The 17,372-nt window shown below is 34.2% G+C and overlaps 1 protein-coding gene across 1 annotated transcript in view; it reads right to left on the bottom strand.

Moving 5' to 3' along the window:
- Window positions 1-17,372, bottom strand: part of LOC128996176 (neurotrimin-like) — a 356,524-nt gene that overhangs the window by 312,952 nt on the left and 26,200 nt on the right. The gene's annotated exons all lie outside the window — the stretch shown is intronic.

The following is a 17,372-nucleotide window of genomic DNA, read 5'->3' as shown; positions in this document are numbered from 1 at the left end:
TTTTGATTGTTAGGTGAGCACTATAACTGCGTTATACTCTGGGTGCATCCATATAACGACTCGTTTTGTCGCTATAATCGTAAAAGTGCAGCAACTATTTAATAATGGAAAATATTTTACCTTCTAAGATTTGATAAAACATTTTTAGTCGAGAATATGAAACCTATACTAAGTGGTGAGGTGTAAATTTCAACATAACGTCAACGGTTTCTAGTTTCCTTAATCGTTTTACAGTAAGGCCCGTCTTATCGTTGTGGCTACTTATTATCCTTATCACACTGATAGAATGTCCTCGGCGTCCGTTCAAGGTCAAGTTGTCAGTATACAAATTACGTGTTTGTAATGTCTGCATTGTCAAAGGCAAAAGTCCAATTCTTAGTTTACTATTTGAAACCTTCGGGTTTGAATCAACCGATCTCTGTAAAATGCGTTGAACTGAATTTGCGTAGTAAACTAACGGTTACTAACACGTCAATACTAGTCCTTGTATTGCTCGATGCCAAGCATACTTACTACAAGGTAAATATAATATTAACTCTGATTCGTAGTCCGAGGTATGGTTCGGATTCCTTTCGACCATTTAGAGTTGACAGTGTTAAAATTGAGTTGTATGAGATAGACAGGCTCTATCGAACTATAATAATTAAAATTATTATATTAATTATTTTAACCGAACTAACCATTTACAAAAATGTAAGGAGTTTGGTAAAAATGTAAGTTCACGTCCGTATCATTTGATAAATCGTCCATCACACAGAACAATCTTAGCTTAAAGTTCCTAAAAAGTTGTAAGTTTTGCGAATTTGTCTAAAGGAATTGAGAAATGCTGTTCCGTAGGTGGTACTGAAAGGTATAAGAACCAGTTTATTTTTTTTATTTAAATATACCCAGAAGCCAAAAACACTATTCATTAAATTTTCGAAGGAAAATGTATATTAAAATGTCCTAGGGATTATTCATCTGGAGAAAAAGATATCTGTTGTAGTTTGCTCGTTTATGGATATATTTTTATCAAATTTGGAAAAATTATTTATTTCATCCTATGCTATTACATTTTATCAAAACACATTTTCTACTCCACGTAGCATCAAACCTAGGTACTTCTAAAAAAGATCTAATGTTATTTAAATAGAGAATAAATACGTTCTTTGTTTATGCAAATATTTGTGTTAAACTCCAATCAGGCAAATTAAAATTTCTCTTTTTCTGCACGTTTGCTAAGGCAAATTAACTAAGGCACGACTCATGACTAATGTCTCTTGATATTAAAAAAATAACTACATAAATCGTAAGCTCAACAAATTATAAACAGTCAAGATTCTGTACTGTAAATTTAAAGTAAGATTTTCCCCTTCGTTGTCACCAAAACATCTAATTAGGTACTTTAAACGCCAGGTTTCACTAAGTGACAAATACATTAGCATATCATAAAGCTTGTCCGTGTACAAGCTACATTTCACCCTATGTTTACTAGGTTGGGGAAATGCTAAGGTTGGAAGATGCAACGAGGGCGCCTAACCACAATCAAGATTTGTTACAGTTTCTGCCACTAAGTGGTTACTTGTTTTGGAGCCAACTTGCCCCAGACTGAAGAAATATGTAACACTGCCAGTGTGGTAAACAGGGTTTTTCTCACCCCAAAGTGCCGAGAAAAATTATTGCACGGTTTATAACGTGATGCTTTTAATTTATTTGGACAGTTTAAAATTAAGTGTAACAATTGCCATAACAGATAAGGTATTATTTAAAACGATTGTTCTTATTCTTGTAATAAATTATTTTCACGTTGTATATACAAATAACTTAGAGTGTAGTCCTAAGATTAATTTGGCAGGTACGTTTGGGTAAATTTTACTATAATTGTTAAAGAGCGTCATTTCAACATCGTTTTAAGCTTGTTATTACCTAGCCTTATATTAGTCTGAGTAATATTTAATTTTATCTTTTGAAATCAGAAACACAGATTTTTTATTTGTTAAGGGGACTGTGACAGCCTATTTTATATAATGTTAACTACATGTTATATATCTAGAGAACTATGACGGGTTCGATTTCCGTACTGGTGTAATCCAAACTAAGCTTAAAAACGTGTGGCTTTTAATAACTGTGTCCGGCTTGGGTGGAAGTTGATGGCATTATTGAACTTAATAGGGATTACACAAAACACCTGATTTACTCCTTTTAGCGAATTTCCCTATAGGGAAGTAGCTATTACCGTAGGTGGCACGGTAAGACCTAGACCCGGGACCGATTTACTTTTTCATTTTGATGTCCCCAGAGGCCAAAAACACCATTCGTTTAAATTTTTATATATGTATATATATATATAGACTTATATATATATATACATATATATTTATATATTATATATATATATTGTATATTATATATATATATATATGTATATATAACGATGTACGGAGGGATAATGCTACTTGATATTTAGATTCAGTGATATCGCTACCGGCCGTCCCCCCTCCGCGCCACTTCCGGCGTTCGAGGCCGGGTAGCAGTATCCCTCACTCCGTATTTACTCGAGCCTTACGTCGATTCTACTCCAGTTGATACGGAATACAGGATAATACTACCTAAAATACGTGCTGCCAACTGTTGAATTAAACCCCACCGTCATCTCACATCTTCTTTATTTACTGTTATTTTATTCTTTAAATTTTCGTATTACCTAAATTATAGACTTACGTTTTGTGAAGTTTTATGTCCATTTATACAATTTCCATTATGTACGGACTTTGTCTCGTTATTATATCTCGCATATGACCTTTGACTATTAATACAATAGTTCTTCTGTATCCCATAGTGAATGATATAACATACGATTTCCCAAAACTTATTATTATTAACCAATCGTTTCAATTGTTATAATTTAAAATTCTCATAATGCAACTGGATGAAATATAAAATTCCAAAGTGCAAATGATAAAAGCCACGTAATTTACCAAATAAAACTAATCTTAGTTTTACATTGCCGTTATTAACTCCGTTTAGTGATTAATTTCAAATTAATGTAGGATAAGTAAATACCCCCGCCGCAGCTAACCTGCTGTCTAAGCGAATTTCCATTTGGCTGAATTGCTTTTCAATTGATCTATTTAAATAAAATTAGGTTTAACGAGTACCTAGGTTTGCTGCTACAAGGAAACTAATAAAGTGTGTGTTTTAAGTAAAATAATTATTGCTTAGTATAAAATGAATATATTTGCCAAGTTTGATCAAAAGATATCCATAAACAAGCAAACTACAACATTTTACAATATTCTCCATAAGAATAACATGGGGATTTTAAATTTAATTTTTTTTTAGTTTTCTCCGTAACCAATAACCGTACAAAAACACTTTGATATACTGAATTGTTTGTTTTTTAAGCTCTTAAGGAAGGTTTAGAGAAAAATTGGGAAATTTTGTGTTTTGAGGGTCAAAAGTGAGAAAACCCAATTTTTACCCGTTTCATCGTAGGTGAACGCATTGCTTAGAATCTGTTTTAAATTACACAAGAAGTGACAATATGTATACATGTACTAGTGGATGATCTGCTAAAATTTCGACTGGTTACGTAACACTAAACATTAACGTCAAGTTATTTATAGGCCTACTTTGAATATATATTTATTCTGTGATTAAACTTTCGGTTTTTGGACGACTTTTAACTCGATGTACAAAAAGTATATGTAACATAGTTACTACTCGGTGTAACATATTATGTTTTCTGAGGTAAATATATTCTTCAATAATTACTAACGATTACAAATGATAAAATTGTAAGTAGAAACTTTGTTTTAGTAGGGTGATCCTTAATCCGCGTAGTTTTTTCGTGGAGTAAATAAGGATCGATATACGGTTTACTGTTAGTTTTTTATATGTCAAAGAGTCGTTTTCGCCAAAACTGTTACTGTTAACACGCATAGATTTTTTACTAAACTCTGTACTACATTAACATTTCACTTCATGACGGTTACCCCTATTGTAATAAAAATACTGAACGGCCCAATCCACTGTCACCTTTCGTATGTTGTATAATACCGATAATACACGTATAAATTGTTGTTTAGCAAAATTTTACAAACAAAATTCTTAAATAAATTTCATACTTTACCACAGTGGCGTAGGTACAACACCATCTTGAACATATAGGAGGTGAAAAATCCTTCCTGAAATTTGTTTTAAAAGTATGTTACTGTTTTATTATATTTTAAGTGTTGACGGCCTCTTGTAACCTTGCATTTGCACACATAGACTAACCACCCGTTCGTGGATCGTATACAGCAAAGCAAGGAGTGAGCCGGTACAGTACAAACCACCCGGCTTATATACTGTACCACAACCATTATACACATGTTTTGAAAGAAAATATTTTATCTTTTTTTACTTCTATTATAATTAAGCTTGTTTATTGTAAGTATACTATTTTGTTTATCGATAACTGGCACCACAAAAAATTCTATACCAGTGGCAGTAGCCAAAGTTCCTATGCGCGACTAAATCTGGTTGGGTTATAGGTGAAGGGGTTGACCAGGGCACTTTTGTGAAACCATTTGTGTATTGCTCCTAACCCTCACTCACATATATCCCCAGCACTGCCAATAACCGGTACCCGTAAGCTATTTGCGCGCCAAACGCACTCGAGTCACCGAACAGTCAACAGCTTATAAACCACTCCTTCTACCCCCCTCACTCGCACTACGCTTGGTCCGGTCTTCAAGTAGTGTCATTCGTCTGGTGTTAGTAGCGCGTTCATGTTTGTTACTTTGCTACAAATAAACTTTCATTAAATGTAATAATTTAGCCTAGGGTTTTACGGTTTCATTCAACTTTTTATACTGCTATGACATTTTTTAAGAATCACTAAGATAATACGGAGTTAGCTCTTTTTTAAATATTCAACTGAAATAGTTACAAAAATAACACACAAAACATAAAATACACAAACAAATAAAAAGCATAAAAATGCATTTTAGATAAATATTTTAGGGGATTAGGTTGAAGCAGCGACTACAAAACTTTAAGAATGTTCCGATATTTGGACTGTTTATAATTTTTCACCACACTATGATGTTTTTGGCTGTATTACATACGTTAATTGGTGGCCGAAAGTTACGTTTTGCTGGCGATGCCAGCTGTCCATAATTTGGGGACCGAGCAGGTTTTTACAGGCCGGGGCCGCAAAATCAGCTGTCCGCTTACTTACTTAAAACATGAATGCATTTTAAATACACAATCAAAATCCATAGCATTGCAATAGGATTGTGTTATTGTCACCGTTGCCTAGCAACTGTTTATTTTTATTTTGCTGATTCCTCAAATTATTTCTTCACATAACCTTAAAGTTGTAGTTGTGTTGACTATCAGTGTGCATTATTATAGTGGTGAATAGTGGTAATACGGTATAGTGTGGTGAAAAATAGCGTTCGTACCACGGACCAAAATGGTTTTGCAGCTCTCGATCGATTTAAGTTCTCGACTTCGTCTCGAACTTAAAAACTATCTCGAGCCGGCAAAACCTCATTTTCGGCCCTAGGTACGAAATATACTATTTCACCACATTATGATGTTTTTAGCTTTATTACATACGTTAATTGGTGGATGAAAGTTACGTTTTGCTGGCCATGCCAGCTGTCATCGTGATTTGGGGGCCAACCAGGGTTTTACAGCCTGGGGCCGCAAAATCAGCTGTCCGCTTCCTTACTTTAAACATGAATGCATTTTAAATACACAATCAAAATCTATAGCATTGCAATAGAATTTTATTATTGTCACCGTTGCCTAGCAACTATTCATTTTTATTTTTGCTGATTCCTCAAATTATTTTTTCACATAACCTTAAAGTTGTAGTTGTGTTGACTATCAGTGTGCATTATTATAGTGGTGAATAGTGGTAATAGGGTATAGTGGGGTGAAAAATAGTGTTCGTACCACAGACCGAAATGGTTTTGCAGCTCTCGATCGATTTAAGTTCTCGACTTCGTCTCGAACTTAAAAACCATCTCGAGCCAGCAAAACCTTATTTTTGGCACAAGGTACGAAATATACTATTAAAATCCCCTTGTTCGTGACTATATGGATACGTGTGTCTATGTGTTATTACAGTCAAGGTCTATTAATTGTTAATTTTAAAAAATCCCGGGGGAGCCCTCCAGTAGCCCTATTGACGAAGGTCTATCTATGACACTCCTTTACAGTACTAATATAGTACTTTAATGGCATTTTTCAAACAATACCAATGTAGTAAATAGGCAAAAGTATCGATGACTACATTTTTATATTTGTATGATATCCATTTAATAGTATCATATAGTTATGCTTGCTACAGCCTTGAGCTTTATTCTATTCATTTTTGCTTTAAAGCAAACACAAACGATGAGAAATGAAAATCATTGATAAATCACGAACTTTATTATCTCTCTTGTTTGTAAAAACCCACTAGTATTGTACTTTACAATAGTTTTAGACTATATGTCTGCGAAAGCTTTATTTAAACTAGTATCTAAACGAAACTCTAACTACTACCATTATTTTGTTTAATAATTAAAAACAAATGCACAGTGAGGTCTGGATTCAATTCGATTATGCCAGTAAAATCGGTAATAAATATTTAAATTTGTTTATTTATTCTTTTTTTAATATGACATTCACAACTAAAACCCGTAAATATGCCGATTCATAATGTTTATTACAACTATGACCAAAAATTTAGACATAAGGTCAACTAAGAAGATAAGCCATTAAGAAACCAGTTCCGGAAACATTTGCTTGTTCGCTGATGACACGTCGCTCTCAGTTTCTGATCAAAATTTCGACGAGCTCGAAATAAAAACCTTTTTGCAAGCGAGCTCCATGATGCAGTGGTTCGAGAACAACTCACTGAGTCTAAATGCAAAAAAAACTGAATTTGTAAATTTTTCAATAAGTTCAGCTGGAAAAAACAAGAACAATTTCCTTTTGAATGATGTTGAGCTCGAGGCAACTGATCATGTTAAGTTCTTGGGATTGGTGCTCGACAGAAACCTGCGCTTTCATACCCACATTGACGCTGTGTGTAGAAGGATTTCTTCAGGAATCTTTCTCCTCCGCCAACTTTCTAAGTTTGCAAAGTGTGATGTATTAATTACAGCATATTACGGAGTAATTTTTCCACACCTGATATACGCAGTGCCGGTGTGGGGGTGTGAGTGTGAGAAAACGTCTTTCCTCTTCCGGCTCCAGAAGAAGGCAGTTAGGATCATCTTTGGTTTGAATAGAAGAACATCTTGCAGACAGTACTTTGCTTCATCACAAATTTTAACATTTCCCTCAATATACATTTTAGAAACTTTGACTCTGATTAAAAAGAACCTACACCAATATCAATCTTCACCTACTCATTCATATACACTACGTAACAATTCACATCTTAAATTGCCATCTCATTCAACGTCATTCTTTAAGAAACACTTCCATTACAACGGCATTACACTTTTCAATCTACTTCCTCCCTCCCTTCAGCTGGAGCCGGACTTGGTCCGCTTCAAAAGGCAAGTAAAAAGGTTACTCTTGGCCAAAAGTTGCTACAGTGTCCGTGAATGTGTCGCTGATGGGTTTAATTTTAATTAAGTTTGAAGAAGATTGTCACTCGTAAATCTAGTTGATTAAAGCACAATTGTTTTATTTTAATTTTAGACGTAAAGATATATTTTGTTTGACATGACTAATGCAAATTTGTATTTGTTACTTTGGTTTAATAAACGAGTTATTGAGTTATTGAGTTATTAAGAAGATAGCTCAAGTTAATGGATTTCGAACCAAGACAAGAGAGGACATCGCAAGAAAGACGAAAAGAAAACTCATTAGACAGAATACACTACACAGCAGAACAACTTTAGAAGAGATAAAAGATGAAAACACCAGATATGTCACATTTAGCTACACGGGGGGGGGGGACTACAACACAAAGGACTGCTAACAGATTCAAGAAATACGGAGTTTTGATAGCCTACAGGACTCAGAACACCATGAGTAAAATACTGCACCCAAAAATAGAAGATTGTAACAGATTCGACGCATCGGGCATCTATAAAATCAATTGTAAAGATTGTGATAGCTTCAACATTGGACAGACTGTGAACTTCGTCAACAACTTCAAAAACCACATATCTGCATGGAGGACCAACAAACCAGAAAGATCAAACGTCGCACAACACCTGTTACAAAATGGACACTCAATAGGAAAAATGGAGGATAATCTATGTATTTTAAAGAATTGTAAGAAGGGATATGTGATGAATGCTTGGGAAGAATTGTATATTTATAAGGAAAAATGTAAAAATTGAAATACGTTGATTAATGAACAAGTAAATTTCGATTCCAGTTGTACTTATAAAAATGTATTGGCCGGTGTTTCCGGTAGCCAATAGGGTATAAATAGGGACGCCATTCAAGATTCTTGTCATTCGCCTATTGGGTCTGATGATGTTTGGAGTGTCCAATCAAAATCGATCACCACTTTCCATCTTTTGTATATTTATCGTCTTGTGAGTAACAGTAAAAGCGTAAATAAAAAAGCGTGTAAAAGACGTATCTTTATTTACTTTCCGTAAGGTCAATACAAAGTATTATAATTCACGGGACGATTATGACAATAGACAGGTTTTTACTAAAGAACGGATTGTAAAAATATATTGATCCGTATGTCGAAATGTATGTTTTAGTAGGTGAGGAATTTGATTTTGACATTTTCAAACTTTCGAAAATGTACCGTTTAGGCTGTAGAGTTGAAAACTCGGAGAAACTTAATTATAAATTTTAAAAATCTTTTTGTGGTGAAATATAAATATAATAGTCTCAAACCCTAAACCAAATAATGCTGATTCATAATGGTTATTACAACTATGATCGATAATGTAGCCATAAGGTCAATAAAAATTATTATGTTGAGCGCGACTATTATGACAATATACAGTTTGTTATATGTCAAACCCTATTGATCTGTATGTCAAAATGTATGTTTTAGTATGTGAGGAATCCGATTTTCAAACTTTCGAAAATGTACCGTTTAGGCTGTAGAGTTGAAAACTCGGAGAAACTTTATCATAAATTTTAAAAATATTTTTGTGGTGAAATATAAATATAATAGTCTCAAACCCTAAACCAAATAATGCTGATTCATAATGGTTATTACAACTATGATCGATAATGTAGCCATAAGGTCAATAAAAATTATTATGTTGAGCGCGACTATTATGACAATATACAGTTTGTTATTATGTCGAACCCTATTGATCTGTATGTCAAAATGTATGTTTTAGTATGTGATGAATCCAATTTTGACATTTTCAAACTTTCGAAAACGTACCGTTTAGGCTGTAGAGTTGAAAACTCGGAGAAACTTAATTATAAATTTTAAAAATCTTTTTGTGGTGAAATAAAAATATAATAGTCTCAAACCCTAAACCAAATAATGCTGATTCATAATGGTTATTACAACTATGATCGATAATGTAGCTATAAGGTCAATAAAAATTATTATGTTTAGCGCGACTATTATGACAATATACAGTTTGTTATTATGTCGAACCCTATTGATCTGTATGTCAAAATGTATGTTTTAGTATGTGAGGAATCCGATTTTGACATTTTCAAACTTTCGAAAATGTACCGTTTAGGCTGTAGAGTTGAAAACTCGGAGAAACTTAATTATAAATTTTAAAAATCTTTTTGTGGTGAAATATAAATATAATAGTTTCAAACCCTAAACCAAATAATGCTGATTCATAATGGTTATTACAACTATGATCGATAATGTAGCTATAAGGTCAATAAAAATTATTATGTTTAGCGCGACTATTATGACAATATACAGTTTGTTATTATGTCGAACCCTATTGATCTGTATGTCAAAATGTATGTTTTAGTATGTGAGGAATCCGATTTTGACATTTTCAAACTTTCGAAAATGTACCGTTTAGGCTGTAGAGTTGAAAACTCGGAGAAACTTAATTATAAATTTTTAAAATCTTTTTGTGGTGAAATATAAATATAATAGTCTTAAATTTGAGCTTACGATAAAAATGGTAGCCGTTCAAAGATTCAAAAAGGCAGATTAAGGACGTTTTTGAATAGCTGCCATTTTGCGACTTGGTTATCCGTTTGAGTTCGGGCTTGCGGCATGGCGCTTTATTAAATAAGACCTATAATTTTATACCAAACTTGATCCATGCTTCAATTTGAGGATTTTGACTTACTCCTCATGGGCCGCCCTCCTTAAGATGGAAAAATGAAATAATAGCTCAAAAAAGGTAGACATTTATAGTTATAATTGATTTACAAAGTGTCATTCCTTTATTTATAAAGGTCAAGAAAATATATTACCTCGTCCTGGGACTTTTCAATCACACTGTACATAGATTTACCCTAGGATGTTAAGTGGACAGCATTCAAATACAGTGCTGATAAGAGAACAATTGCCGTTCTTTATTAATAAGAGGGAAGTTTTCTTAACACCCTTGTATATAGGTAAAACTTTTAGTTGTCCTTTTAAGAGTCTTGTGTTTTACAAAATAGGCATTCTAACACACTTGGAGAATGAATTTTCAAAATAAATCCAATACATTCAAGGGGACTGTCCCCTCTACAGACTTGTGTAATTCTGTGTCCTCACAACATCTTTGTGCAATAGGGTTTCTCCTCTGTAGTTCTTATTCCATTGCTTATTTAGTACAATCAGCTCGTCATTGGCCCTATCACAACCGGAGCCATCTAGCCTTGATTATAGTATAGCCTCCGTCTTTAGTATAATATCTATACATGTTAATAAGCATATCAATGCACTAGCATAAAGCTTTTCTAAACGTTACAATCATATAATACAATCATATTTTGCTGCGGCTCGTTCATCTTGGTTTGTCAGGCCATTTAATGATACCTTCTGTTCAATTAATTTTCCTTATTTCTCTGCTTATTGAGTCGAATCAGCTCATCGATATATTTGTCTTTTGTCGGCTACAGTACATAATATTTTGCTGCGGCTCGTTCATCTTGGTTTGTCAGGCCATTTAATGATACCTTCTGTTCAATTAATTTTCCTTATTTCTCTGCTTATTGAGTCGAATCAGCTCATCGATATATTTGTCTTTTGTCGGCTACAGTGTTCGTAACCGACTATGATTTTTCGCTACTGTTGCCTATACCCCAATGAACATACATAGTATAGTCCCGCAAACATGCCCCTGATTTATCGCCTGTCACTCAGGTCGTATGAGTCTTGCAGTTTTCCACTAAATGTCTTTATTAACTTATATTACCTTTTAGCGAATTCCCCATATAGGGAATAAGCAATTACCGTAGGTCTCATGGTAACAACTAAACCAGGGACCGATTTGCTTTTTCGTTTTGAGGTCCCCAGAGGGCAAAAACAACATCCCTTCAAATTCATATAGCGCGATAACTCGAGTAAAAATTATCCAATTATAACGAAATTTGGTACAAACGTTTAAAACTACGTTTATTCAAACGAGATCACGAAGCAGCATAAACAGACCATGGAAATGGGGGGTTAGGGGGCGTTTTTGGGGGGTAAAATGAGTTTTCCTCAGTGTTGACCCTAAAAACAAATCTTTTAGCAATTTATTTCTAAACCATTTGGTAAAGATTAAAAAATAATAAGTTTAGCATATTGAACCGCTTTTGCATGCCTAGAGGTCACGAGGAAAATAAAAAAAAGTGTAATTTAAAATTCTCATTTTATTGTTAAGGAGAAAATAAAAACTATTGTAGTTTACTTGTTTTTGGATATATATTAAACAAATTTACAAATTTATTTATTTCATCTTATACTATTAACGTAAGGCCAAAAACACGTTTTACCTTCCCCGTAGCAGCAAACCTAAGCACTCGTTAAATCTAATGATATTTAAATTGGGAATACATATGTCTTATTTATGGAAATATTTTTGTAAAAATGTAATCAGACAAGTTTAAATTCACTTAGTCTGAAGGTTTGCTGCGCCGGGTTTTTTTTATTGGGTGAAAGATTCACATTGTTCCACAGTTGCCTTTGGAAGTTACCCACCCTTTTTCATTTGTGAGGTGTTATAAAAATTCAGCTTTCTCCACTCCGTCTGACATCCATACACTAGCACAAATCTCAGGTGACAAGTGTTCTGCGAACTTCAGATTCCCATCTTCCCAAAGCTTATATTGCTATCCAACTGTAGTTAGTTTCGTGCACTTTAAAAAAATGTCTCGAGGCGTAGTCGACGTTGTCAGTCCTCCTTATTCGTCTTTGTGCCTAGCCATGTAAAGTCACGCCAGGTTGGTAAATGAGTTTCTTAATTTCTTGCACACCATCACGCACAATCTAGTTGAACTGTATCACAGTGTACTGGACTGATTTTGATTGTTGGAAGTTGCCGTAAAAAATCATAATTATGACGTTTTTGCATACCAGCATTTGTCCCTCATATTCGTTCTCAGGTAGTAAGAGTCATGCAGTTTTCCAATATATGTTTGTTAATAGCTCGAATTACCTTTTGTATTCTGTGAAGTGTGTTTCACAGTTGTCTCGAGGCGTAGTCGACGTCGTAAGTCCTCCTTCGTTTGCGCCTAGCCGTGTATAAGTCATACTCGGTTGGTAAACGAATTTCTAATTTTGTTGCACCCCAACAGGCACAATCGAGTTGTAAATTGTATTGCAATATACTGGAACAATTAACTTGACGTACCGGACCGATTTTGGTGGTTGGAGTTGCCATACAAAATAAAGTCGTCTTAAAGTCGGAGATGCTTGTTGTAGCGTACCTTCATTTGTCTCTCATATTCGTTTTCAGGACGTAATAGTCCTGCAGTTTTCAATAAATGCTTGTTATATAGCTCGTGTTACGTTTCGTATTATTTCAAAGGTTCACATAGTTTTACAGTTGTCTTCGGCAGTTACCCGCCCTTTTTGTTCGTGAGGTGTTATGCAAATTTAGTTCTTTCCGCTCCGTTTGACATCCATACACTCGCACATATCTCGGGCTAAAAGTGCTCTGCAAACTTCCTTCAAACTACCATCTTTCTAAAGCTTACATTGCTATCCAACCGTTCATTAAGTTTCGTGCACTTTCACAATTGCCTCGAGGCGTGGTCGACGTCGTAAGATCTCCTTATTAGTTTGTGCCTAGCCGTTTATAAGTCATACCAGGTTAGTAAATTAAATCTCGCTCTTTTGCACCCCATACCACACAATCTCGTTGGAAACTGTATTACAGTGTACTGGAACAATTAACTTGATATACTGGACTGATTTTGGTGATTGTAATTTGCCGTTAAAAAATCCTAATTGTGATGAAAGTCAGGGACGCTTGGCGTAACGTACCTGCCACGATTACTAGAAAAATACCGGTATGGATCATAAACATAAACAAAATGACGTTGTTGGCCCGAATCCTATACTAATAGCATTGAACATATGATTTGGCAGTTCCATTTAAGCAATGTTAAATAATGTTTATTATCGGGCCAAAAACGTCATTTGTTTATGTTTATGATCCATACTGGTATTTTTCTAGTAATCGTGGTACCTGCATTTGTCTCTCATATTCGTTCCTTAAACTTATGGAATTGTTATTGTAGTTCATGCTGTATATCTATCTATATATTAATAGGCAAGCATGTTTCTTTAAAACCTTTTTTCTCAGCTCGTGTGCATCGTAGGGAAAATCTACGCATACCGTTGGAAAGCTATTTTCCTGTAGGTGTGCAGAATCCCTTTATAAATTTAAATAGGCTCAAAGATAAGCACAAAAAATAAGTTTAAAAGTTGTAAAAAAATAACATGGATCTTATGCGTTGCTATGCTGGTTACGAAATAACAACGAAATATAAACAGAAAATCAAAACAAATGGAGGAAACTCCAATCACATGTTTTATTTACAGTGTGGGGTGAAAATAGTTAAGTGAGTACATTACATATTTTTGGTCGAGTTTCGACCACTGGACGACCTCTCGTCTATATATTAATAGGCAAGCATATTTCTTTAAAACCTTTTTTCTCAGCTCGTGTGCATCGTAGGGAAAATCTACGCATACCGTTAGAAAGCTATTTTCCTGTAGGTGTGCAGAATCCCTTTATAAATTTAAATAGGCTCAAAGATAAGCACAAAAAATGAGTTTAAAGATTTGAAAAAATTAACATGGATCTTATGCGTTGCCATGCTGGTGACGAAATAACAACGAAATATAAACAGGAAATCAAAACAAATGGAAGAAACTCCAATCACATGTTTTATTTACAGTGTGGGGTGAAAATAGAGAAGTGAGTACATTACATATTTTTGGTCGAGTTTCGACCACTGGACGACCTCTCGTATATATTATTTCATCATGTCAAATTAATCCTAATAAATTTTAAAGAGGGAAATGTTGTACAGTATACTTATATACAGGGTGAGTTTTTAATGAGTCCCCCCTACATTTTCTACATTTATTAAGATGTCAACTTCGGGCCACGTAAGATCATTTTAGAGTTTTTTTTAATGTAAAGCTAGGGCTGTGCCCCATCGTTTCAAACGAGATTGTTACGCTGATTGTGATGCTGCAATCTGTTCTTAAAATTTCTTATAAATTTATTTTTTGCCCATTTTAACATTGTGCATTTACAAACTAAGACCATAATATCAAAATAGTGCTAGATAAAGATAAGTATACACCATCAGTCATTGTCTATGACAGATTTATTTTTATCAGCCGCCATTTTGAAATGACAAAAAGTTTTTTAAATATGAAGGTGGTGCCGTGACCCATCATTTTGAATAACTTTTTAAGCTGAACTCAATACCTCAATCCGTTTTTACTATTCATATTTAGTTTTTTAAATATTGAAATTTTAAATAAAATAATTGTAATATTTCATTAAGAAAGCTTGATAACAAAAAACTGATAGCGGCATTGAGTTTAGCATAAAAAAGTTATTTAAAATGGTGGGTCACAACAACGCGTTCATATTTTAAATATTTTTTCTCATTTCAAAATGGAGGATCCAAGCTGATTTAGATATAAAATTTAGATATACAAAAATTTAGATATAACGTAAAATGTTCTTCATAAGAATAGCATTGGAAGCCATACACATCTGATTTCCAGGCCAGTATTCAATACACGCAGTTGGTCTACTTCTTAGCCAGTAAACTCTAAAAATGCGCTGTATACTGTATTAAAACCTGGGATAACATTATATCGTTATCTATAATTGAGCCAATTGAGCAATATTGGCTTCGACAACTGGGAAATGGAACCCTAAAACCATAAAATTATACTTAATGTGGCTAATACAACTGTTAATTTTGTATAGTACTTATTTACTTCCCTTAAGTTTCATCACGATCGGATGGTCGTTTTGTAACGCATATTCGCATATATAACAAACATTGGATTTCACATTAGATAACAACAACAAAGGCAAACAGAGCGACTTTTAGACAAAAAGATTCATCTTGGCAAATAAATAATTCGATTCTCAGTTTGTTTGAATATTAAAATAAGCTGGTTTACATTTCAAGCTTTTTAGGGACTTATGTCCCTACATGCCCATAGTCCATATATTAATTACGTCAGCTGATTCTTTGCGTCAAAATTGTGGGTGACTGGGAAGTCGTAAAATGACGGGAGAAGGCTCAAATTAGAGGTCTAGATCCCGTGACGGCGGGGAAAATAGTAACATTCCAAAAATGTTTACACAAAATTATATACAGTATAGCATAAAATGTTCTCCATAAGGATAGCATTAGAAGTCGCTGATTTATGTTCACCTCAATATACTGCAATTTACTGTATAAAAACTATTGATAACGTTATCTTTCTAATATATAAAATTCTCGTGTCACAGTGTTTGTCTGCAAACTCCCCCGGAACGACTTCACCGATCGTTATGAAATTTGGTGTGTAAATTCTGTAGGTATGCGAATCGGACGTAAACTATTTCCCGTTTCGAAATTCTTAAAAGGGCTCCGCCCCAGTGGCTCTGGAGTTTCCCATGTTAACCTTATGAGAAATGGAATTAATGAATCTTAACAGCTGTTTCAATTAAACAAGTTGGTTCTGTTCTACGATGTTCAATAGCATTAAAGTTACAAGGATTACCAACAGGGTGCAGCACTATTATTTCTTTTACATTTATGACAACAGCTAATTTGCAACCAAAAGGTGAGTGAGCGTAGCGAACGAACTTCAACCTGGAGGCGAGTTAGCGTAGCGAACGAGCTCCAACCCAAAGGTAAGAGCGTAGCGAACGAACTTCAACCAGGACGTGATTGAGCGATGCGAACGAGATCGTCTTGAAAATTAAACGTAACGGTACTTTCTTTCCATCGGTCTGTCTTAGGGGAAACCTATAACTTAGACGATACGAAGTTCGCCGGGTCAGCTAGTCTATCTATATAAATAAAATTACAGTTTTGTCTGTACGTTGCTTAGAATCATGCGGTATTTATGTTTGTCTGTCCATTCTGTGACTTCGCTTTTCCAATGTGTCACTTTTGGTTTCTACTTACTTACATTTCGACAACGATATCGGTACTACCCCTACTTAGGAAATAAAACTACAAACGTACAAAACTCCAGATTTGTGCGTTTTTGTCACATTTCCTCCGAATGTTTGCTAGATATATGTACCGATTATCGTTTAGAGATTACGTAATATTTTAAATAAGAAATGTTTGTTTGGATAAAGGTGGTTTCTTAAAACTGTCATTAATATGTTAACATTAAAAGCTGCTTACAAATAATGCTATTAATGGGAAATAACTTTGATTTTCAAAACTTAAAAAAAAATTTAAACCAAAGGAGATTAATAACTTCGGTACTGCACCACATCAAGTGAAAGTTTTTTTTAGCAAACCATAGTGAGTTTTCAAAGCTTTACGTTGTTAACGTTACACGTTACATGTTTTGTGGCCTGTGTATTTTTTATTTATATATTTGCCAAGAGATTAACACCTATAATACAGGTTCATTAGAGGGACAGTTTGAATTAGTCGTAAGTACTACAGTTCTTTTCTCAAATGTAAACGTTGGTTTTTGGTACTGCTACTTTTCCTTAGAACCGGTGGTAGCAGTAAGAATAATTTTTACTTACAAACACATCACTATTTATTTATAAACACTGCACCTTATTGCTTATTAAATTTAATAAGCATATATTTTTTAGCGTTTTCTGTCTGGACTCCAAAATGTTGTGTGGACTCAATTCTGTACTTGTGTGTGTATGTCTATTGGTAACGCATTAATGTCCTTATTTTTCGTGGAAAAGACAAGAGCACCATTGTTAATTATTATTATCAATTATTATCAATCATTAAGATGGGGACGACACTTAGGTGCGTATTTTAACCCAAATATGAGCGAA

The sequence above is a fragment of the Macrosteles quadrilineatus genome, unplaced genomic scaffold, assembly GCF_028750875.1.
Source record: "Macrosteles quadrilineatus isolate MER2022 unplaced genomic scaffold, UCM_ALF_1.0 Scaffold_6__1_contigs__length_79288215, whole genome shotgun sequence".
In the NCBI taxonomy this organism is placed as follows: Eukaryota; Metazoa; Arthropoda; class Insecta; order Hemiptera; family Cicadellidae; genus Macrosteles; species Macrosteles quadrilineatus.
Note: the sequence above shows the minus strand (reverse complement) of the source record. Positions and strands in the feature narration are given on the sequence as shown.